The sequence below is a fragment of the Gouania willdenowi genome, chromosome 10 (genome assembly GCF_900634775.1).
Source record: "Gouania willdenowi chromosome 10, fGouWil2.1, whole genome shotgun sequence".
NCBI classification, from domain to species: Eukaryota; Metazoa; Chordata; class Actinopteri; order Blenniiformes; family Gobiesocidae; genus Gouania; species Gouania willdenowi.
The window spans coordinates 35,853,352-35,879,773 of record NC_041053.1 but is presented as its reverse complement, the minus strand read 5'-3'; the positions used below and the strand labels follow the sequence as shown (position 1 = coordinate 35,879,773).

The window sequence follows — 26,422 nt, the reverse complement described above, 5'->3', positions numbered from 1 at the left end:
ACCGGCCACAACGGAAGTGTTTCCGACGGACCGGTATTACAGATGGACGGGTATTATGATATGATAGCCTGATATGAAAAATATAAGAGTATCCTAATCAACTTTCACTTACTTTCATACGCGTTTCGATGTCTTATTCTTGTTCTTAACTGTTCTGGTGGGTTAAAAACATCTGCCAGAAATGTGTCGGTCTGTAATACCGGTCCGTCGAAAACACTTCCGTTGCAGAAACCCGGTGGCCGGGAAGTGTCAGGTGAATGCATTTAAAGAAATGAACACAAATGCAAAAAGGTCACAACACGAATGCAAAATGGCATTCGTGTTTATTACATTTGGGAAAATTGTAATAAAACATGCATATCCCTGTTATATCAGACGTCCCTCTTGATTTTGTATCAAACAATTATCATTATAATTAAAAAGTAATAATAAACATTTTCCATTTATGTTTTTAATACATCTGTTTTCTGCGACCACGTAAAATCGGAGCCCCTATAACTGATAACCGAGACCATCGGTTTTCTAAGTGTTGAACTCACATAAAGTATGTGCAATTGACACACGCACACACACACACACACACACACACACACACACACACACACACACACACACACACACACACACACACACACACACACACACACACACACACACACACACACACACACACACACACACACACACACACACACACACACGGCGCTCTCTCTTATCATGATTTTTCTGGTCTTTGGCTGATCAGTGGGTTTAGCTACAGTAGTCGTTAAAATATACATTCACAAATCAATAAGCAGTGACTTATATACAGTAGGCCCTGATATGAAATAAAATGTCTTCAGTTCTAAAAGCAGCCAGAAAAAAAAAAAAAATTATATAAAACGATACTTTTAGCTCGAAACTCTTAAAATTTAACGTCCTTTATTGAGATTCATTTATCTGATGATGTATTGCATTGATCTGACTTTTATGTTGCTTTAAAGAGCGTACACACAGTGTGTACATCTGTAGAGTAGATAAAAAAGACAATTAAGTGACATAAAAAAGGCCATAAAACCTCATACTAAGCCCCCCTTTCCCTGATGTGGGATATTTGTGGTGGAAGCAAACCTCAAACAAGTTTAAAGTGATGATATTTTTGGATCTATTGTTGATGTTTTTTTTTTTTTTTAATTATTATTATTATTTCAATTGTCAAGCTGAAAAGCAACATTTACAGAAATAGAAGCAGAAGCTTGTAATTATCAGCTAATAAAACGTGCTGATGGCTCATGTGGGAGACAGGGGCGAGAGGAACGGTCACCTATGTCTTCATGTTCTCAGCGCTCTCCTCATTTCATTCTCCGTTTTTTTTTTTTTACTGTCACTTTACGAGTGCTGAACCTTTGGAGAATTATCATAAAATGATCTCACTTTGGGATATTTGCATTAAATCTCTGCAGCAACTGAGCTAGCGACGTCACATCACCATCTAAGCCCTTCAGGTGATGGGATTTAGAAACTTTAAGCCCGATCAAACTTCCCCTCCTTAAGGGTGTTATCCAAGCTTAAAATAGTTTATGTGACAGAATCAGTTTAATATTCCCACATTTGGATATTTTTTTCCTTCTTATGTATTTTGCTTCTGGAAAATAAGCAACCCAAGAAAACTGCAAAGTAATTGTTCTAAGCGTATGGGGCAACTGTTGACTCCCAATTTAGTTGAAATTAAATTAATTTACTTAAAAACATGCTAAAGCTGTTATTAAGTCAGTGATACTCAACATGTGGCTCTTTATGTCTTAATTTAAATAATTATTACTCCCCCACTTTTACCTTTTTCTTTGGCCATTTTGCAACTTCCTTTGTCTCATTTTTGCACCTTTTCCCAAAAAATTGACACTTTTTTGTTTTGTCAGATTTTAGCTTCCTTTTGCCAATAAATATCATTTTTTCCAAATTTCTTGTCCATTTTTGCAAGTTCTTTTTGACACTTTTATCCAATTATTTGTCAATTTTTTAACCATTTTTGCCACTTTTCATCCAAATAAGCTACCTTTTGCCCAATAAATAACACTTGTTACTTTTTGTTCCACATATTTGTCTCTTTTTCACTATTGTTTGCCACATTTTGCTCATTTAAGCTAGCTTTAGCCATTACATACATACATCTTTTTCCTCTTTTTTTTTCTTTTTGCCACTCGTGACTGCTTTTTTGCCCGTTTTAGTCACTTTTTACTCTTTTCTTGCCACGTTTTTGCCACTTTTGGACAATTTTTGCAACCTGTTACTAATTTTTTGTCACTTTACTTTTACACTTTACTCATTGCTGTTAAATCTTTGTTTACCTTCTCAGAACGACGGCTTCATCAAATGGCTGGCTGTGATTGGCTTGATCACCATTCAATCAATGCCTTTAAGAAAATAAAAATATTTTTTGATTATCGGATAATTTTTACCCTTTTTCTGCAACTTGCCATATTTTAACCTATTTTCATCTTTCATCACTTTTTCTTGCCTATTTTTGCTCCTTTTAATGTATTTCGACGACTTTTCCAACCTAATGTAGCACATGTTGTCCCATTATTGTAACTTTTTTTTTTAACCATATTTCATGCTTTTTTTTTTGCCAATTTAACCACTTTCATGATTTTGTCATACCCATATTTTTTACAACTTTTTCTCTCCAATTTGCAACTTTTAACCAATTTTTGTGGTTTCTAAAATTCCATTTCACCACCTCTTCCATATCTTTTAGTCACTTTTACTCCATTTTTTTTTTCTTATTGAAACCACGATGACTATACACTGTGGCGCAAATAATACGTTTCCTGGATAACAGTGGATATGATTTAGAATAAATGAATAGCTGGCTGTGATCACCTTTCAATCAATCTAACTGGATCAATCTGTTTTCAACAATGAATCCCTCTGTAAATAGTGAGGGGGATGAATTTTAGTTTTTCTGAAAATGCGGGTGTTGCATCCCCCGCATTCCCCACAGGTGAGACATGCCTGGTTGCAGCTATAACAGACATTTTTACTGAAGGACTTTGAGGGGTGATATGAAAGAAAGCGTTGGCACGGCGACATCCAAAGAAAAATACATGCCCCCCCCCCCACCCAACACCTACACACATTTCTTCTCCTTAAGGGAAAAGGGGTCAGTATCCAGTGGAGGAAATGGTGAGCCATTGTTATGATTGATCACACGGCAAGGTCCAGGGAGGACGCCCTGTCACTTTCATTGTCAAACTCATTAAACCACAGAAGAAGACGCTCGTGTCCTTTCTCCCCCCCAGCAGTAATGCGAAGGCACCCCTTCCACCACATACGGTGACGAGATGGGCCCGTCGAAGGAAGGAAGCCAAGTGAAATATGCTGAACACACACAATGCACTCTGGCTGCACTCCGTATAGTGTGGGTGGGGGTGCATAATTTAGCGCCAGAAAAAGAGAAAATAACATTTAAATATGCAGTGCGGGAGTTCTCACTCAGAATATTAGCAAACATAAATGTCAACTTACACCAGCAACAAAAGGTAAAACTGCCAAATCAATTAAAATGGCTTGCAATATTGTCGTCTTGTAGCCAAAGGCGTCTTGCACAAGCTTTGGAAGGGTATTCTGGTCCTGATTAAAAATGAATGGTATCAGAATACATAAAGCTTTCTGGCCAAGTGCCCGGAGCAAAGCATCCTGAAACTGTGGTCACTTCAGAGGAAAGGGAAAGGCATTAGGTATCCGAGCCATGAAGGGATGCTCAAGTAACAGACTGTTCTCAGTTCAATTCATCTAATCACCAATGCAAACCTTAGCACTTTGCAGATATGGATTTGAGGCCAACGATTGATATTGTATACCATGTAAACTGATTCATGCTCAAAGAAAGAAACATATTCGTCCGTAAAAGGCTCCCTTCTTTATATCCTGCCTAGATCCGCCCAGGCCGGCCCTTTTATCTCGGTCAAACACAACCCAACACCAACAAACAGAACATGAAACAGAATCCCTAATTCAGACGACGAAATCTCATTTTCCCACAAAATGCACATCTCAGTGTTATGGTCGTGGATCTGAAAGAGCTACGACTGCGGTCATTGTAATAAAATTAGTTAGAAATCAGTGTGCAGCTATCACATTTGTTTTGTTTTTTTTTTTACTCTTTTCATCTTGCTTTACATTACCCACTTGTGACTTGAGAACACCTGATTGGATTAGAGTGGATTTAATAGTCTTCTGTAATGTTGAATCCCAAATGTCATTATACAAGTTATTACATTAAAAAAAAAAAAGAAAAAAGCAGTTATCCAGATCAATGGTTCTAAAACTTTTCAGCCCACAACCCCCAAAATAAGGGTTCCAGAGACCGGGGACCCCCACTGTACCTGAAGGTGGTTTAACACAAACATGGACATTAAAGAACAGTCGTGGAGACAGGGACATCTATAAAGTCAGCAAAATGATGGTCCATTGGTCTATGAATCTGTGATAACCACATTTATTTATTTATCTGAATAATGTTCACTGTTGTTCAGGAAGTCAATTATTATTCATACATTAGTATATAGTCATCTTAAAGATGTAAATCCTTGGTTTAATCAGAAATAAAATGGGTTAAAAATGACCAAAAAATGGTGGAAAAGGTGGTTAAATGGGATTTTTAAAACCACTAAAGTTGGTTAAAAGTTGTAAATTAGTGTGTGGCCAAAAATGGACAGAAAGAGTGGTAAAAAGGGTTCAAAATGTCAATATTGGTTTAAAAGTGCATGGCAGAAGTGATGGGAGGAGGGTTGTGTTAATGTAGTACAAAACTGGGTTTAAAATCGTGAATGTCAGTTAAATTTGGAAAATTAATCATGCAATACTGTGAAAAGTGACAATAATGGGTCAACGTATGCGTCATTAAGTGGAAAAAAGTGGTGGAAAGGGTTCATAAGTGCTGGAAATCACTTTAAAGTGTAAAAAATGTGCAGAAAAGGCATTACAATTTGGATTGATGTAGCAAAAATGCAAAACATATGGCAAGTTTAGTTTAGTTGCAGAAAAAAGGGTAAAAATAAGCAAAAATTGGCTCAAATTGTTCAGAAAATATTCTTAGTTTGTTGAATCTGGCGACCGCCTCCCAGTGTCTCACGACTCCAAATTGGGCCCTGGCCTTAAGGTTGAGAACCCCTGTTCTAGACAATACAAAGTTGTATTTGTTGATGGATTTGTTATTAGAGAAACAACATTGTAAAGACGTATCAAAACTTTGATACTCGATGAAAGGATCATAATCGAAGGGCAGAAAAAGGTAATTGTGCCAACTCATAAAAAAATCTTGTTTTGAACTGCCTTGCCTCTGCGGTATCGATCTTGCCTGAAGGCCTCCAGGAGAGGTGAGCCTGTCTCTTACAGGAGTAGAGGTCACTCAGATAAATTGGCCAGGTTGGCTTTTAGCAGCTCCGGGGTCAGAGCCCATTCATCTTATTAGAGCGATGTATCCTTTTAGAGGCCTCAGCAGTAGGATTAGACAATAGAGCAGCACTAGGGCATTAGATGACAGACCGTTTGGCAAATTGGTTCGAGCAGTTTCCACCTATTGTCTTTTTCTGCATTACCCGTAGGAGATGTCTGCGGAGTTTTGCATTGCAGCTTGAAGGCTTGGAAAGAGAGACGCAAGGAGGATGGAAATCAGTTAGAGTAGTGGTACTCAAACTTTTTTAGCTCACGTACCCCTTTTCTTTTACTTCTGAATCCAGGTACCCCCTTTGTCCGACTACAATATTTTGCTTAGAAAACTATTTAAAAACAACTTTGGAGTGTAATGAATCACGAGCCCATTTTGACATCAAGAATTATTGGCGACCCCAAAGACATTTTTTTTTTCGAGAATAATTATTGATCATGTTAAAGGTCAGATTTTTTTTTTTTGTACTGCATTTTAGTTGAACTCGATTCATATTTCACAAAATGAAAGTATAGATATACAATTATTTAAGATTGTGTGTTGTTTTAATTTTAAAAAATTAATAAATAAATAAATTTAAAAAATTCATATATTTATTTGAATTTTTCCAGAAATTTCAGGTGATTTCACATGGGGTCCCGACCCCAAGGTTGAAAAACACTGATTTAGTGGCTCTTGAATAGATTCAGGCTTGGGGTGGAACTAAGACTGACAATGTATTTAGTAATTTTCCACTCTCTCTCTCAAGTACCCCCTGTAGTACCATTGCGTACCCCTTGGGTTACATGTACCCCCATTTGACAAGACTAGTAAAGGTGAGCTAATTTAATTTCTACTACAAAGATCTTAAAGAGCAACTATACCACCAAACCCTTTTTTTTTTACTGCCGAAAACACATTTATAATTTAGTCAAAGTATTTTATTTGGCGTTTTTTCTTGTAAAATCTAAGAGTGACTTCTGTCTGAGTTGAAACCCGGCTATTACAATTGAGTTTTGCTGATTCTGTGACTTCATTGGACCATGTTACATCACAAACAAGCACTGTTGGCCCCGCCCCTCCAATAAAAACAAATTTACAATCTGTGGTGAGCAGGTTGGACTGAACAAATTGTGAATAGAGAGCTATAGTTAAATAGCTTTAGCATAGCATAGATTGGTCTTTGGGAGATTTTATAGTATAGCCTGGGCGTGTCCTCACTGCTCCAGTAGCCCCGCCCATAATCAAGGCAAACCTGGGTTTTAGTTACTCTTTAAGTATTTAAGTTGAAATGTTTAAATAATACATCATTTCTATGACATTCAGGACTACAAATGGGAGTAAATTGTGTTTATCAAGATCATGGGCTGTGAGTTTGTAGATTGGATGTTTGTGCGTGTGCATCAAGTCCTTTTCCAAACACCGCTGGACTCTTCCCACTTTGATCCCAGTGCCTTGCTCATCTTTTCAGCATCACTTGGTTTAAAATAATCAGACAGACCACCTGAGCGAACATGAGATGGATGTCTCACAGTTTGCTTGTGTCATGTTGCATGATATCTTGGTTCTGAATCTAGGATTGATCCCTTTTGGCGCTGCCACAACACAAAAAGTCCCAGAGTTTGGATTTATGACAAGTTCAGTGTATGCTGTATTTTCTAATGAAACATGGAGGACAATCATTGTGTAAATGCTGAGTCTGTGTCTTCTTTTTCAAGAGATAAATATCTGGTTATCAATGTTATACTGCAATGATGGACAACCAACAGATATAAAAAAAAGTCTGCTCTTATAAGCCTGTGCTTTTCCCTGTTACCTAGTGTTTCAGAATGTACAGATTTCCTCATCAGTTTAGTTTACACACTCACGTTTTGCTTTTAAACTTCCAAAAATCATAGCAATGTTGTTAATTTACTATTAACATAGGCTTCAGATCAGACATGGGCAACTGGCGGCCCGGGGGCCAAATGCGGCCCCTGAAGTAAATGCACAAAATGAGTTAAAAGCACAAACAAAGTTAAAAGCACAAACAAAGTTAAAGAAATATACACTAGACAACATATGTACACCAAAAACACACAACGACAACAATAACATGAAAAAAAAATTAAAAGAAAACACTTAATGAGGAAAAATTGAAAATTTTAAAAAAGATAACAAAAATACAGAAAGCGAATAGAGGAAAAAAAAAATATTCAAAAGCACAATCAAAATACACAACTAAACTCAAAACAATAAATAACAAACAAAGGAAAATACGCTAAATGACTTCAAAAACACATAAAACGACAGAAGGCAACAAAAGAAAGCGCAATATGAGGAAAAAAATACACAAAATGACCACAAGAAATAGAAAAACAAAAACAAAACAATATATTACACCAAAAACACAAGAAATGTCAACACAAACTTCCCTGTATCAACGCTCAGATTGGTCATTATTCTAAACACTGACATGGATGTTGATAATGTGGCCCTCAGATCACAAAATCTCTTTTTTGTGACCCCGCTTTGATTAAAGTTGCCCGCCTCTGCTTTAGATGAGTCAAGGAAGCTAGGAGAGTTACGTTAAAATTACGCAGAATTACCGATGATGATGACCCACCATTGTACTGACAAAACTTTTGGTTAACTGCTACTAGCCACTGAGTTATCCATCTCTTACCTCATGTTTCCACTCAGGTGTTCTTTGTTACTAATTACCCCCCCAACCACTTTAGGAGTGTCTGAACACTGAGGGTGCATCCGAATCTCCCATCCTATCTCCTATCCTATCCACTTTTCCTTAACGCCCAAAAGTCTTTAAGTGGAAGTGTATAAGTGGCCATGATGAGGAGTGTTCCAATTCTCTAAAAACTAAGGAAAGGAGGCTCAGTGCTTCCTTTATAACCTCCTTTAGCCTAGGAAACACTGATGCATCCTTTACCAAAGGAGACCAGATAATGCTGCCCCACAATTCCTTGCAACAACATTTAAATGGACCCACTCATCTGACCATTCACGGAACTTACATATCATTTAAGTTCATTGCAATAATATGCCTTGAACAATTTTAAATAAACTAAAACCCAAAGCTTATGATATGAAAGCCACATTATCAGATAATAACTGACATAAAATAGAGCATTCTGTTGTTCAAGAAAAAGGGATCATAATCTGTTTCCATTACCCTTGGAAATGCATAAATAAAAACTGGTAATGGGAACACCTGGATTTCGAAAAAAACCACTCAAATATCACTCAAAAGTATTTACGCTTTCATGGTTTTATCTCGCGGGATGAGATTTCACAGAAGTTACGAGGCTGGGTTTGGGTTTTGTACTTTGTTTGAGTTTTCTTACTATTTTCAACTTATTTTTCCAAAGATACACCTCCATTGTTCTCCCTAACCCTTCCTCAACCCTGAATGTCACATTTATCTTGAAAATGTTCAACTGTCAGCATAATAATTCCAGCAACTTCAAAGTAAAGTTCCAGGAGATCAAAGTAAAATTCCTGAAATAGATTAAACCTTTAAAATTCTCTGAAAAAGAAGAAAAAATTAACTTGCTGGAGTTATTACGTGGGAGTCAAGGACACATCAAAGCAATCACCAGATGCCTCTGAAGAAGACTGGCAGTTGACAGTTGAAACACGCCAGGAGATCAAATTAAATTTCCTGAAAAACAGTTGTCTAAATAAATGAAACCTTAAAACCACATTGTTAAAATAATTTTAGTGTGGCATCGATTGTAATAATGCTTATATTTATTAAATCCAACCTATTCTCTTTCATCAGCATTTGTATCGAGGATTTTGCTTTTTCACATATGGAAGGTCTTTGGTTCTCACCTTTAAATTTCCTCTGATGGTTAGATTGAAATCAATCTGAGAATTAATTTGGTCAGAAGACAAACACTTTCTAATTGCTTAGTGAAAAAGCTCATCCAAGGACATATTGACATATCTTGAAAAACATCAACGACATAAAAGCCAAGCACCAATCTCTCATTGAAGCCTTTTTGTGTCTACCATATTAAAAAAAACGACAGAGAATAAACCCGATGGTGTCGAGATGACACACACAGTCCTTCAGTAATTGGATCGCCCTCCCTCCCCCACGTGTTCTCGCCATTGTGAAAAGAAAAAAAAATGTGTAGGCTCTAATTTAAACTCTGCTTCTTTTTACGACTCTTACCAAAGCGACGGCATCACTTTGACATTTATCATTATAATGGCATTTCTCCGAGGTCCCTCTTTTTGGCTCAGATTCTTGTAAAGATGCTCCAGTAAGAACTCACTTAAGATTAATTATGGAGCGACTATGATGACGATCTGAGTGAAGAGATATTTTTCCTTTTAACTAATTTTTCAGGCGGGAAGAATAGCACACATAAGCCTTCAATATTTCATTAAATATCCATCATCTTACAAAGTGGAATGGTTGAAACCACCCAGTTTAGTGCACTCCTCTTACACTCTCTCTGCTTCAGTTTTTTTTTTTTTTGCTTTATTTGTCCTTTTTAGGCTGTTTTCACTGAAGCTGCTCATATTCAAACCAAACACTCAAGCTTCAAGAGGAGTCTTCTTCAAGTTTTCTCTTGAAAGACGTATGACGATGACATTTGGGACTTCATTAAAAGAGCCTGGGAGAGGATTTTTCTTCCACCCTCTGCTGCATAACACAATATATTTACCACGGCAAAAGAATATTACTCACAAATAATCCACTGTCACTTTCTGCTTGGTACAGAAGCCAGTTTTGCATCTTGGATAAAGTGCTGTGGCTTGGTGACTGATGACTCGCTCCGTAACATATTAAATCATCGTGTCATTCTGTCCGGGGTCTATCGCGTTTCCACAGAACGCAGCATTCTTTGTCGTTTCTTGTTCTAAGTGATGTCGCGCGGTTAGATTACATGCTTTGATAATTGCTTTGAGGAATCCGATGAGGAAGTCTGCGGCCTGGACTAAATATAAAGGTATACATGCACAGTTTGAGACAGCAGATCATTTATCTTCTTGAAATGTTTTACGTTGCAGGTCATGCGAAACTGATCCACGGACTTGATTTGATACGCAACTATATTGATTGCACACCTATTGGTAAACATATATGCAGGTCTACTGTCCCTGATGGAAAAAAACAAACAAAAAAAACAACTACAGTGTTTGTTAGAAAACCAAAGAATATTTTTTAATCCACTTATGTGTAATAAAGAAAGCATCCGTTTTTGTTTTGGTTTTTTTGTCACAGCCCAAACCAACTGTGATTCTCACCACCGGGGGGGGGCAGAATCATTAAACACGGGACGTGATGGTATCCACATGAGGCTTACCGTTCGAGAGTGGTGTGGGAGCTGTGTTTCAAACATGGCATGGAAGTAAATTTGGGACGCATCATCAGTAGTGTTTCTTTGAATCAGGGGGTGTTTTGGACTTTTAAACACTTGACACCCTCATCAAAGGTGGCCAGCTACAGGGTGATCACAGTTTAGAGTCAATGGTCCACAGCAACGTTTAATTAAAAACAAGACACCTGTTAAAGAGAGGAATTATTTTTCTTTCTGAGAAAGAGATAAATATGTATTTAGAAGCCTGCCAAACTTATACAACTTTCCCACATTATGTTTGTTCTTTGTATGTAAAAGGAGCCTCAAATTGGATATTAAGAGCAACACTGGCCCGTGTAGTTAAAAAGTAGTTGTGCTTTGATTAGGGGTGTCTCGTTTTCCACTTTCAATACGATACCAATATTCAGAGGTGAGTAGTACTCATGTCACTGTAATTGAGTTGCTTTTATGGGTACTTATATTTCAAAATCAGTAATTTGACTTGCACTTAAATATATTCTAAAATAAGTAATTACACACATTTCTACACCCAACCATTATTTGTGATTATTTTTCATGGTCTCTTCAATAAAATAGGCACATTGAACATAATCTATGTTTATAGTCATGCCATTTTTGATCAACCTTAAGCTATACTTTCTTGGGTTCAGGTTGGGTTTTTACTTATGTTGTTACCTGCATGGTGCTATATTAGAGTTAATAAATTTAGCGATACTTACAGCCTGAGAATGTTTTTTTAATTTTTGTTCAATTGAATTGTCATGACCCGGCTTGAAATGTCACAACAACAAGAAAGGGAGACAAAACCATGGCAAACATTCAAGGGATATTTATTGTTTAATTAATCAAACACTCAAGTTATCAAATCAAATGAAGTTAGTCTGGGTTTGACCAAATTAACTTCATTTCCATCAAAGTAAACCAAATTAGGCCAAATGAAACCAAATACCATCAAAGCAAACTAAATAAGGCCAAATTTAGCCGAATTGGACCAAATTAGATATTTACTGCATGGAGTGTGTATATCAGTAGATTCAGTAGTGTAAAATGTGCATGAGTGAAGATAATGTGAGTGTTGTATGGTGTAAATAAAGCTAAAACCTAATCTAACCTAACATATCTACAGTAAGTCAAACCAAGGTATGATGTGTACCTGTGTGGAGGCTGGAGGAGAGACTGAGTGAAATAGTCTGGGAGTTTAAGTAACCTCATTACACTGGAGCAGGCTGGAACACTGAGCAATCAGCACACGATGCTATGGGCATCACAAAATGTATTGGTGTTATTTTATTTAAAAATAGAATTAGACATTTTGACAAAGTGTTTATTTTATACATATGCGTGCTATTTAATGAAGCTACTTTTTACGTGTACTTGAGTATTTTATGTATGACTTACTGATATCCAGAGTTTCTGAAAAATCTGTCTATCAATCTTATGAAATGCAAAAAAATACCTAACTAGTCATTTACTACTGCCAGTGGTCATTCATATACATCAATGTAAATAAGTCCCGCCTTCGTCCGATAGACCCTTATACAAATGGAAATGAGCGTCGTGATTGCCCAGCCAATAGGGTTCGACTTCCTGTTTTTGAAACTGTCCATCAAAGTGAATGCGGAACTGCACGGAAACAAAGCGGTGCGTCACAACAGCAGACAGGTAAATATGATTTTGGCTCTTACCTGACCAATAGACCTACATTAATGTGACCTGATGCGACCTTGTTATGTTCCACACGCAGAAAAGTAGAGGCGTGGCTTCTGATAGATTTGCTGAGGCAGTGGGAGGAAGTGAGGCCATCAATTTGTTTCTCAGAAACTCTGGATATCAGCTTTAAGTACCATTTCAATCAAGTAACAGTACTTCCACTTGAGTAGGATATACAGTATCAGTACTTTTTACACCTCTGCCAATATTGTATCCTCGTGCATTGGCCAATTCTGATGTCGATACGATTCAATATCAGCACAACTAATGCATACTTTTAATACTTATTTTGTAGTGTGTGATGTTACAAAAAGCTTCATCAAGTGATATTAGTCAAACAGGAAACAATAGTCAGCAAAAACTGACCATTCATTATTAACCAATGGGTTACAAACATCTGAACCTTAAACGTAATATTTGACAATTGAATAAAAGGAATAGATATACGATAGATCGGAATGAGATTCAATGTTGTTATCGGATCAGGAGCGTTGTTTAGCTTTGAAAATGTTCAGTGTTCTGTGTGTGTACGTATTCGTGTTACATCTTAATTTTAAACAAATCCCAAAATGCTCCACATGACGACCTCGAGTCCTCGAGTGAAGACGAAAAAGCTTGTGGATGATTTAGTCGTAAGATGTTGACTCTTCATTAAACCTAATAAACAACAACCTCTTTACCACCACACACCAGCTGCCTACAAGGGTGAGATGTATCCTTTCCATCAATTAGGTAGTAGATGTTAGCGCATATGAACCAGGTGCTGGCGTAACAAAGTGAAAGTGTCTGGTGGAGGAGTAAGTCAGCAGAGAAAGCCCTTTCCTAGGACTCTCCATTAATATCACAGTCCACTCTTTCGGGGGGGGGGAACTGCTGACATTTTGCTCTGCGTGTAATAGAGATCTAACCTTTAAGCACTGCAAGGGAGAAGTCATTTTTCATAATCCACTGTTCATTTTAAACCCAAACTACAGAATTCTGTGCATTTGTCCTTATTTCCCTGCAATTGTTTTTTTTTTTTTTTTTTTATACAGTATATATTTTATTTGCTTTTTAAAAATGTGCAGCAGTCATCAGAAATTCTCAAGCTACATGTATAAAGAATAAAGACAGAGTTTCCTGCAGCTCCACCTCTCTACCCCAAAACTCCCCAGAGGTGTAGAGTAATAATAATAAATAAATATATATATCAAATAAAATGTTTGTCAAAATGGGCAATTTTTTTTTTAAATAAAATAAAATAACATCAGTAAATTAAATTCAAAATAAATTTAAAAAAAAAATATCAGGCTCTAAGTACAGCTGCATTTATAAAAAAACAAAAAAAAAACCCTCCATTCAATGATGTATTGGCACCGTGCATTACGTTTAATCTGATTGGTCGGCTGTGATGTGATGCGTTTGATTGATGTCTGGTCATTTCATTTTTTTGTAGTTTCACAATGTCCGTTGATCAACAAAAAATATTTAATTTACACAGTGACGGTTGGGTGTAGAAATGTAACAAATTACTTATTTTAAAACGTACTTAAGTTTAAGTAAAGTTACTGATTTAAAGTACCCATAAAAGCAACTCAATTACAGTAACATGAGTACTTGTAATTTGTTACTTTCACGCCTGACACTCTGAATTTGCTGAATTTGCTGGAAACGTACGGCGATAGTATCCAGGTGGTAGTTGATATCTGCGATGGATGTTCAGAATGCTCATTTTTTTTTAGTCCAAGCTTGTCTTAATTCCTCAAATCCAGACTCGTGTGTTAAGCCTCCATAAGTAAAAAACGTGCAGATCCCCAGTGTCCTTCTCTAAGCTGAGTGGGCTGAAGGAAAGTCATTGTTTCAGCAGCCGGTAATGATGATTAGCCACAATCTGGGGATCGACTGCACATCGGTCAACGCGTCGACATTCTCAAAGGGAAAGATGGCCCGCTGTCCTAGCCTCGCATACTGAGCAGATTGATTGCGTTTTCTGCAGAGGTTTAGGGGGGAACCTTTGATGTGTGCATGCTAATATTATGGGCTGCCTCCGAGTTGTAGCGTCGGAGCTTTCTGCACGTATTGTGACATTTAATATTGAAGATAATTTGCCTATTTTAAACCAATAGTGGTAAAACAGTTACACTAAGAATTTGTGATTTCATTCAGGTTATCCATGGGATGTAACCCTTTGCCTTTCATATTATGCTCTCGGCTCATTTGAAATAGAAGCTTCACATTTGTGTCACATTTCAACTAAATATAAAAGCTGATTGGGGGAATATTGTGAAAGTTGTAAAAAAAAAAAAAAAAAGTCCTAAATTAAGACAAATTAGGTTTGTTCAACTCAGTTTAGTTAATTAAATGTATGAAATAATTAAAATGTTGATGATTCAGGTAGGTTTAAAAATGTCTTAGAAAAAAAAAAAAATGGTCATTGGTAGTTTCTGATACATTAATAATCTAATTTTGATTAAATACGTGTTTATAATAAATACATATAATGGATAAATACATGTCATTAAAAGTATGTATTTTTTAATTACATTTATATTTATATAATTCATAATATATATACTGTATATATACATTTTTGAAAAAAGTATTAAAAAGCATAGAAATTCCACAATAGAAAAGGCAGACATGAAAATTTCCAATTTGTTCAATTTCTGGAAAATGAAAATATATAAAAAGGAAAATTGTTGAACATAAAAATGAATAAAACAATTATAGCACATTTAATTTCAGTCACACCGTTCACATTGACATAATGTTGAAAATGGCATAAAACATATGTGTAAAGCCTGATATTGTATCAACTAAACAATAAGTAAGTAAGTATAAGTCATTTATTTATAATGCGCTTTTTGCAGATAAAATCACAAAGTGCTGTACAGAGCTGTGGAGAAATTAATACAAGTGCAACATCAGAATAATAGAATAGAATAATACAACATGGGTGCATATTCATCATAGGAGCAGCATCATAAAAGGATAATAAAAAAATAAAATCCAGTTAACTAAAAGCTTTTGTGAAAAGCATAAAAAGTGTCTTAAAAGTGTCCACACAGTTGAGCTCCCGGAGAGACTGGTGCAGGTAGTTCCAGAGTCTGGGAACCACAGCCTGGTGGTTTTACATTTAGTTTTTGGGGTCTTTAGGAGCCTGAAGACCAAAGACTGCGCCCCGAAGTGTAGGGGCAAAACAGGTCTGAGATATATTGAGGGTCCTGGCCATGTAACGCTCGGAATGTCAGAACTAAGATTTTATACTTGATGTGAAACTAGACTGGAAGCCAGTGCAGAGTAGAAAGAATGGGGGTGATGTGGGATATCCTGGGAGCACCGGTCTAAAGTCTGGCAGCAGCATTTTGTACGATCTGGAGTCGGTTTAGGGTCAACTTACAATAGTTAATGTGTGATGATATAAACACGTGTATGACCAGTTCTAGATGCCTCACTTTAGAGATTTACTCAGGTGGTAAAAACAGTTTTTAGTCATTTGACGACAGTGTCCCTCCAAAGACATTGACTGATCAAACACACACACACACACACACACACACACACACACACAAATTATAAATTAAATAATAGTAGAAATGCAAGTTAATTTGTTAAAGGATTTAGCAAGAATGAAGTAATTGTATGTGTATTTAAATTAATATTAGATAAGAAAAAAAAAAAGTCAATTCATACTTTATTGTATTTTCTAAGCATTTTTTTTTCTTTTCCTTTCTTTCTTTTTTTGCACAGCAGCTCCTCGTGATCATAATGAGGTAATAGGAAAGCTCATTTATTTCACTTAGGTCTGACCGGAGGTCGCTACGCTGATATGAATTTTGGATTTGACGTGATTGATGATTCACACAAAGATTTTACTGCTTATATTAGGGCGTAAAAATAAATAAATAAAAGCCCCATTGCAAAATAGCCTTTCATTTTACACGTGTGAATTGTGAGTGTGTGTGTTTGTGTGTGTGTGTGTGTGAATCCAGTTGTTCTGAGCTATCCCACTGGCATCGTGCCTGAAAATATTCTGTTCATTTGTACCGACTTTTACTGGAAATAGCTTTTTATTATAGCAACAATGATAGAATCCAGTAAATCAGGGGAAAAGTATAGGGGTGTAGTGTTGCCATCAATAATAGATTGGAAACAAGTCGGCGCTGATGGAACCTGAGGCCCTTTCCTTTGTGGAGGTCTTAGTGCCGTAACGATGCGTGTGAATAATGCATGTTCTCAGATAGACTCCGGCTCCCTCTCCTCATGTCCTTCCACTCACACACTCCCAGCTCAGCTCGCGGGGCTGGTGCCGCACTTTTTTCCCCGGCAGTGATTGGCTGTGCCTCGAGGCCAGTGGAGGAGATGGGAAATCACCTGGCCCATTTAGCCGCGCTCTGCTTTGCTAGCTTGCTTGCTTTTTTGGCGCCCCACTGTTCAAACCTTTGTGTCGGCTTCCAGGCACTCGACATTTGCACCCCTGGTTAACTGTAGCTGGGAACGCGCGAGCACAGAGCTGTCATTTCGATACTTATTATCGCCCCAGACATTTCGGAGACGTAAATCTACTGCACAGCTGCACTCCTGGGCTTCTTTCTTTATTTTTTTCCCTCCCTACTCATTTCTTTTCTCCTGACAGAGCAGCCATCATGATTGGCAGTAATACAGCGTCACAGCTCTGCCTGGATTCAACTTTCTTCTTCTTCCTTTTCTTCTTCTATAGTGCTCCACACCCCAGTCCCCCCCCCCCCAAATCTCTGCCAACCCACTACCAGCCCTGCTTTTGCATATACTCCACTACTTCCAGGGGTGAAAGTAATGGATTACAAGTACTCACGTTACTCTAATTGAGTTTCTTTTATGGGCAATTTTACTTTTTTTTTTTTACTTGTAATTAAATAAAATCTAACTTTATTTATATAGCACATTTCATTAGGGCTGGACGATATATCAAGATTCAAGATATATTGAGTTTTCTATTTTGGAAATATTGAAAATGTCTCAAAAACACCAGATTTAAAACTTCCAGATCTCATCCAACTCAAAACTGTCCAAATGATTTATAAAACAGAAAATATTTTCAGAGAAAGAAGTGGAATATAATGAGGTACATTACATTTCAAGATCCAATACGCCAGAACAACACTGACAATATCAGGGGTTAAATTATGGAACTGCCTAAAAGATAAAAAAAAAACAAAAAAAAAAAAAACAAAGCACTTATATAAACCAGTTTAAAAAACTTTTTAAGACATACATTATGAGCAGGCAAGAATTTTACCCAACACAACAATGATATATCATATGTATATAATAGTATAAAATATATTCATATTTAATAAACACAATAAAAGGTTTGTGTTCATTTATATGTTGCCACTAAATTTAATTGACGATAGTATAATATTAATTGTAAGTATGTGTGTGTATATCTGTGTAGGTACAGTATGTATATATGTTTGATGTGCATGTATATATAAAAGTTGTGCAGAATATATATATTGAATGTATATTGTGAAAATAGTTTTTTGTGTGTGATATTATGTGTAGAACATTGTTTTGTTGTTGTTGTGATGGGGTAGGAATGTTTCAACCTTAAACCTTTTGGCTGAAGAATTACACAATTGAATGTTGTTTGTTCTGTTTTGTTGCTGCCAAAATAAAATTCAAATTCAAATTCAAAATTACAGTATTGCCTATAATGATAGATATATTTTTTATAGCTCATTTTGTATCAAAATACTTGTTTTATGAGTCACTGCATTCACTACTTCTTAGAACAGCATGAAAAGCACAGTTAGATTGATTACTGAGTGTTCTAACTCAGACCTTCTCCTAAACAAGCCACACAACATAACTCACTCACACGTGCTGTCCATAAAGGAGAAAAATACTAAAGTGGCACTTATTGATCAGCTGTTTGTTAATAAATGTGCCTGTGTGGCATTTTACATCAGCAAATTTAACCCAGAATTGTCTTCCTGGTCAGACCTAATTTGATTTAAAATGATTTTGATTTATATCATTTGAGAAAAAATATCGAGATATGAGTTTTGGTCCATATATCGCCCAGCTCTACATTTCACGAGGCAACACAATGTGCTTCACAGTCAAAAACAAGTCATCTCAACAATCACTTGCAAATTAAAAATACAATATACAAATTCAGAATAAAAGCTCAACATAAACATAGAAATGATCCACATCATGAAGTGTATCACACAAACATCAACATATAATCATAAAATGCTGCAAAAATAGTTTTCAGTTTGCTTTTATAATTGTGTAATGGGTCGTATGTTTTAAAAGAAGTAAAGTCATTGGTTGCATTTCTACACCCAACCGTTACTGAGTAAATTGTAAATTTTTTGTTTTAAAATGATCAAACGGACATTGTGAAACTACACAAAAAATGAAATGACCAAACAACGATCCAATGCATCAATCAGATTAAACGTAATACACCACGCCAAAACAGCATTGAATGGAGGTTATTTTCTCAGTTTTAGAGTTGATAAATTGAGCTATTATTATTTTTAATTTCAAATTGAATTAATTGGTGTTATTATATTTTTAAGGAATAATTGTACATTTCGACAAACCTTTTATTTTTTACAGATGCATTTGTGGGAAATAAATTAAGGTCCAATTGTGCAAGATTTTGCCTCTTCTTTTTTAGGTTCACGCATGAGGTGTTTACTGTATGAAAGAAACCATGGCAAGATTTATTAGCAAAAATAAATGTGGGAAGTGAAAGTATCTAGTAATTAGGACTGGGCAATATGGACCAAAACTCATATGTTGATATTTTTTTCTCAAAATGGCGATATACGATATAAATCTCAATAATAATTTTAATTTCAATAAAGTCTGACCAAAAAGACAATTCAGGGTTAATTTTACTGATGCAAAATGCCACACAGGCACATTTATTAACAAACAGTTGCACATTCCTCATTCTTTCTTTCTTTCATTGTTTAGCATTTGATTTTTTCATTTGTAATTTTTCTCGAGCCTCTGTAACGCAAGTAATTTCCTCCTGGGATAAAAAAAAAAGTATTTCTGATTCTGATACTGAATATGGGCCACACTTGGCTTTCTCTCCTGTAAGGGACAGCATGTGTGAGTGAGTTCTGGAAGGTCTGGTTTAGGACGCACTCAGAAATCTATCTAACAATTGTTTTAAAACAAAATAATAGGCAATATTGCAATTTTCTATATTGCTAAAATTGAAAACTTGATATATTTTTGAGTTCTATTCAATTGTTTACTTGTACTTGAGTATTTTATATATGACTTACTTGTGTTTGAGTACAATTCCAACCACGTAACAGTACTTCTTGAGTAGGATATACTGTATTAGTACTCTTTAAACCTTTGGCTACTTCTTTCTTTTTCACACTCATATATGTTGCCTGTGAGTAAAGCACTCGCCTCATTCTCAGTGCGAGGGCTTTGAGAACCAATGGGGTTCTTAGCGTCCTCTCACCCAGGGGTCTCAGTGGGGAGTCCAGTGAAGTTGGACAACCCAGTCCAGCCCCCCCGTGGAGCTTGAGCCAGGCCAAGGCAACAAATAATCCATATTCTAAAGGCCAGATGGATTGAAACACACTCTGCAGAAGAGAGGTAGTAGCCCCGCCCCCACCCCCCCTCCTGAGTACCTAAGATGGGCTTTGGCAGGTCAGAATTGAAACTGGGTCTGAATGGGCACCATTTAGCAACAGCTCTTTGGTTGAAAACAAGACCCTGCCTTTTCTGCATTAGCTGAAGAATTAAGCGCGTTATGTGAAGAAAAGCCCGACACGTTTCCCATATTTACTCGGGTTGTGAAATTTACTGCAGTGGCTTTGCCAACGTCATCACCACATTTTTCTTCCCCCTCTCGCTCCCCTTCCTCCACCTCCTTTGTTTGCACATGACATTGTGGGTAAAAAGAAAGGGGAAAAAAACCCTGCTTGGCTGACGGTTGATTGGTTGGTTTAAAATCTTTGGGGTTTTGGAGGTAAACACACTTTGACAGCAGATGGATGAATGTTGTTGATAGCTGAGTGGCATATTGATATTTATTCCATAGAGAAGCTGAACGTAAGCCCGCTAGCTTTTCAGGAGCCCCAATTACCTTGATCTAGCAAAGCTATTGTCATATATTGTTTTTTTTTTTTTGTTTTTTCTCCATTGTTCCTGTGGTTTATCAACAAGATGATGAAATGCGCAGATAAACGTATGGGAATTTAAGCTTAGATTTGTAGAAGACCTGCACTTGAAATGAACAGTTTTCCAGTAATAGGGCCTCACGCTGCCCGTCACAGAGTCGGGTTTTACATCTACTACCTCACGACGGAACACCCAGCAGGAGTTTTAATGAGGCTATTCTTTATTCCCAAAAGAATTGAAATCAACATCAGCTTCAGGGTTTTCAAAATGTTTTCTTTTTTCAAAGCCACTCTCAACACCTTTCCACCCGGAGCTGAAATGACTTCCATAATTTGGGCCACTCAGTGGGAATTTTACTCAATCTTCAGAAAACTGGGGCACTCCTTGATTACGAGTGGCGTGGTCCAAACTCCAAACAAATTTCCACACTCGAGCCTCGAGGTGTGACGGAGCTCTTTGAGTCAATGTGTGCTTGCTTGGAGGAAAATGTCAAAAGAAGCGCTCCCTTGTTCTGAGGCCCAGAGGCGTCACTTTTGATGTCCACCATCAAAGGAATGTTATCGGCCCTGCGCTGTTTTCGTTGTTAGTCATTAATGAAAGTGGAATATCACAGACCTCTGTGTCCACATGATAATTCATAGAAATCAAACGCCCAATTGATTTTGTATTAAGATATGATATACTGCTGTGCAGTGGCTAATTAGATGTGTCTTTGAGAGAATGCAGGGTAATTATGGAACTAATTTAAAGCCAATTACAGCATCTACACTTACATTACATTACCTGCATGGGAATGTTTGTTTGGAATTGCGTCTTCTTACAACAATTCATTCAGGGCTTAGGTCATGGCTCAGGCGATAACTCCCATTAAAATGCATTGTTTTGTAGTCACCAACCTTTTTGTGTCATTGGCTGTGTTTGAAATGGCATATTCTGTACTATGCACTACAAACTAAATTAGTATGTACTGTCTACTACAGTATATACGATAAGTTTGGTTAGGAGGATTAGGATCCTGAGCATTCCCACTGAAGTTTACTTCCAAGTTTCCCAAGATGCATTTTGAACCTACAACAACAAAAACCTGAAGCACACTGAGGCTAAATATATGTTGATTCTCCACCTTTGAAAGTTCTAAAAACATTTGAAGTGAGAAAGTGACCAAGTAGAATATCAACATAAAACTTGCGGAAACACATTTCACACATTTAGGAGACCAGCCATTGTCATACTGGCTAAACTTGCGGTTGACTTCAATACAAGAGCCCTATTTTCAAAAGTGTTAACAAACTAATGGAAGACAAGAAGAGATGCTTTTGTTTGGAAAATATTTTACATTCTGCTCAAAATGCATCATGGGGCGGTTGAGTATGACTAGTGTGCCCCCCGTGCATACTTAAAAATGTCAGATATAGTATACTTTTGGGTATTTCTCGCGTAATCTTTCCATCTATCAATGTGAACGCACTACATACTCATTTTGACGTCAGATTTAGTATACAGGTCTGAGAATAGTATGAGTGTACGCTAGCGCTGTGGTTCTCAATCTTTTTTAGGCTTGGTACCCCATCTTCCTTCTGAATCCAAGTACCCCCTTTGTCCAACTACAACATTTTGCTGAGAATATTATGTAAAATGAACTATAGAGCATAATGATGGAATTTATCAATGATAACACACATTTCAACGAATCCCACTTTGTAAAAAGGTGAAATGAAACAGTATTTAGTGCCTTCTGAATGGATTTATTTCTATAGATTTGATCATTGCTGGTCCAAGACTGTCCAGTTTATGTTCTAATCAAGATAATTTCCATCATCAATATCATGATTATTTTTAACTAAGCTAAACAATTCAAAACCCCATATTTTTAATGCTTTCATTTGCTAATTATCCTCTATCTCTCTCAAGTACCCCCCGGTAGTGCCATCGCGTACCCTGAGGGGTACACGTACCTCCATTTGAGAAACACTGCGCTAGCGGCTCCGGCACAGCACAGAACAGACTGCCAAGTGTGAGAGTTCAAGGGAAACTTCTATTCTTCTTTTTAATATATGTATGCCAGTGCAAGGGTCAGTGTTTGACGCCCCCTGCTGTGGGGCTTGAGTCGACTCCCTTGTGTCTCCATAACAACACAATCCTTGTCACAAACAAGCTGCCATGTTGCTACATGGTTGCATGAACACATTGGTGCAACAATATTTGACATTTCTGACACAAAGACGCTGTGGTGAAAGGCAGCCAGTCATTTACAGATGTGGCTTTAGCCTTAGATATTCTCACTCACGCACATGGTCACTGTTATTGATTGTATCCATTGAATACGCACAAATTGGCAATTTCCAACAGCGTATCTGTTACGCAACCTATTGATCCAAACACACTGTAATTACGTGGGAGCCTTTATAGTATTTATACATCTTGTCACTGTGAATAGACATTGAAAACAAAGCAAAAGTGGTATTTCATCTCTCGCTGAATATCACACGTAAACACAGTCTGTTACAGCACAGATGAGAACATTTCAGGCACAGAACAGAAGTCTATTAAACACCACTCCACGGTTGTTTTTGGCAAACAGAGGATTAAATCGTAAGGCATTCCAGCTGATGAAGACCCGAGTACTGTCGTCTGAATTATGACTAAATATTACCTGCTGCTGTCGCCATTCATCAGCTTCTCGTCCAACTCTTTAAAAACGCAGCTCATTCCTTGACGCGGAGATGTTTTATGGATGCAGACTCGCATAAAGCGTTCTAAAACACTTTCTGATCCATCATCATAAAATTATGCATTAGAGAAAGAAAAAAAAACAGTTTTTAATGATGAATGTTGGGTATTTAAAGGATAAATGATGGGCAAATATTTTATTACATTTTTTGAATATTAATCTGTAAGAGGATTTGAGGACGGTTCCATAACTTGCACTTGCTTTTTTTTTTTTTTTAAACTGTTTATATTTACTTGAGTTATTGTTGTAACAAACTGTTTGTGTGCTTGCTTCTGCCTTTATCGGTCCGGTCTCCGTTTAAAAACAGATTGTTAACCTCAGTAGGACGTCCTGTTTAAATACATGTTAAATACATGAAAAAAACGTGTTTAATACATAAAAACTGTACGTTTAACCTCATTAAAATTGTGACTATTGCATAAAAAAATGCAGATTCTGAAGTATTTGCGGAGGCTGTGAAAGTATTATGATTAATGAGGACGGATTCATATCCAGCTCTTAAAGGACTATTTAAGAATAACTCCTGAGTGTTTGGCTGCGATCAAAGATACTAAAGACACGTCTCATATTAAAACATTTAGCCCTATTTAGGGGAAAATAGCTGTCACGAGTAAACAAAACAACAGTGACGATGCACGCGACTCGACAAGGTCAAAAAAAGGAGTGGGATCGCTTTAGTTGTCATTCTTTTCAGATGTTGAAGATAATTGTCTCTGCTTGTTGCCTTGAAGGCACAAATGTACCTGAAAACATGGCGTTTCTCTACACCAGTGTTTTTGATTTTGTTTTAGTCATAGTCATTTAACTATAATATAATCTAGTTTCAAAAAGTAGTCATCAGTTCTAATCTAGTTCTAGTCGACTAAAATACACAGGATAAGAGTGTATGCATATTTTTGTTTTTTTTTAAGATTAAATCTTTTCGTCCCCTGTGACAAAATTATAGTTTTGCTTCTATGAGTTGAAAAAATATATTTTGATGTATTTGTTTTTTCAGTTCAATGGTTCTCAAACTGTTTTTGGTTGTTCACTTATGAAGGTAAACTTTATGTTTTATTTTATGAACTTGTATGTTTTAATATCTGATAATTGTCTCTTATCAAATACTGTTGTTTCTTATATGTAAATGGAAGTGTGATATGTTGATTGTAGTTGCATGTTTATTGTATGTTTCCTGTAATTTGTTTTCTTTTAGGGTGACAGTTGAGAATTATGTCCAGGTACTACAGATGAGAAATAGCCTTCTGGCTAAATCTGGTTCATTTTCTTTATTGATATTAGTGTACGCTGTCCCCGTTAATCAAACCAATAAATAAATTAATTAATAATTACACTGTCAAGCCCCACCTGTACCCATTGCGCCCCAAATAATCCTGACAAACAACACATTTTTAGATTAATTTAACTAACAGGGTACATCGTATTTCATCTTCATCTTCAAACTTATTGAAACTAATTACCTTCATAATAATAATAATAATAATAATAATAATAATGCAAACTGCAGAAAAAAAACAGTGCAAGAATGAAATGAACTGACAGGGAACAAGTAACATGTTTCATAATACAAGTAATATATTTCATATTAAATCAAAAACTAAATTAAAATAATCACCTGCATAAAAAAAACTAATGTAAAAGTGCAGTAGTCAAAAATACAGGAAATAATGAAAAATTGTTTGCAATATGCGCCAAAAAGCTTAAAAAAACTTTTGGTCCGCTTCACTTCACATGCCGACGTAAATAATTTTTTTTACACTTTAGTTCCAGGTTACATTTTATTTCCGGTCGCATATCTAATGCAGTCTAATATTTTAATGCTCTTTTAATTTTTAGGTTATTCATTATTACTTTCTTTGTGTTTAGGCACGTTAGGTTTATTGTTAATGATCTTTAATGTCAATAAAGTAAGGTTTTTAAGAAGATTGGCATTTTCAAAATGTCCTCCTGTTCGTACCTCCATTACGTACGTGCGTAAGTGCTGTACCTCCATTCCCCACCAGGGGGCACGCCACACACTTTCAGAAGCACTGTTCGAGTTACTGTCACTTCAAAAATGTAGTTGAGAAAAACTATGACGTATATCTTGAGTGGACAAAATTACCACTGCTCCACAACTGCCTCATACTGTTTTAATGTAACAGTCATTCAGGGGTGGGCTGGCCATCTGGCATATTGGGCATTGTCCCGGTGGTCCGTCAACCCGAAGTGGGAGTCGTTTCTTCCCACCGTCGCTGATTCTGGTTCATGTGGATTTGTTGGGTTATTTCCTTTTTATTACAAATTTCATATTTTAATAGCGCTTTGAGATTACTTTTGTTGTAAATAGCGCCATTAAAAATAAAATTGAATTGCATTGAATTGAATTGGTCCAGTCTGCTTTTTTTTTTGAAGAGTGAGCCGAGGAAGACATGGTGGCCAAAAATGGTCCAAAAGTGGCAAAAACGTTGAGAGAAAAGTGTAAAGTGACTAAAATGGGCCAAAGAGGAAAAAGGGGGTATTTAATGGCAAAGGGTAGCTTTAATGAGCAAAATGTGGCAAACAATAGTGAAAAATGTGGAACAAAAAGAGGCAAAATGTAGGGAAAAAATGAAACAAGTGGTAATTATTGGGCAAAAGGCAGCTTATTTAGATGAAAGGTGGATGACAAATTATAGAAAGGACAAAAATTGGATAAAAGTGTCAAAATGGACAAAAAAATAGGAAAAAAAAAAGAGGTATTTATTGGCAAAAGGCAAAAAAGTGTCAGAACATTTTTGAAAAGGGGCAAAAATAAGAAATGGCCAAGGGCAATAGGTAAAAAAGGGTTAAAAAAGATGTTTTTGTCTCAGTTCACCCCTGCAGTCATTGTTGCTGTGTTTGTATTCTCGCACTCTTTTATATTAAGAACCAATGAGCACCTCTTGAGTAGTTTACACTGCATTTCTCACTCAGTTGGACAAGACATAATAAGCCAGCGTTTGCTACATTCGTGTATGATTTATCCCTGGACGCTCATATCAAGTCCCCTGTTGAATACGTTTTCCCTGCTTTTGGTTCCTTGTTGGATGCTGTGAAATGGGAACATCCCACCAAAGCTGCACTTTTTGCAGATGCTTGATATTTACA

The 26,422-nt window shown here is 36.6% G+C and overlaps 1 protein-coding gene and 1 long non-coding RNA gene across 7 annotated transcripts in view; both read left to right on the top strand.

Moving 5' to 3' along the window:
* Positions 1-26,422, top strand: part of LOC114470578 (teneurin-3) — a 293,284-nt gene that overhangs the window by 62,086 nt on the left and 204,776 nt on the right. The window lies entirely within an intron of this gene.
* On the top strand, positions 4,299-15,583 carry LOC114470579 (uncharacterized). The gene is made up of 4 exons (XR_003674890.1): positions 4,299-4,432; positions 8,218-8,222; positions 12,940-12,943; positions 15,573-15,583. It is a non-coding gene; the product is annotated as an uncharacterized LOC114470579 (long non-coding RNA).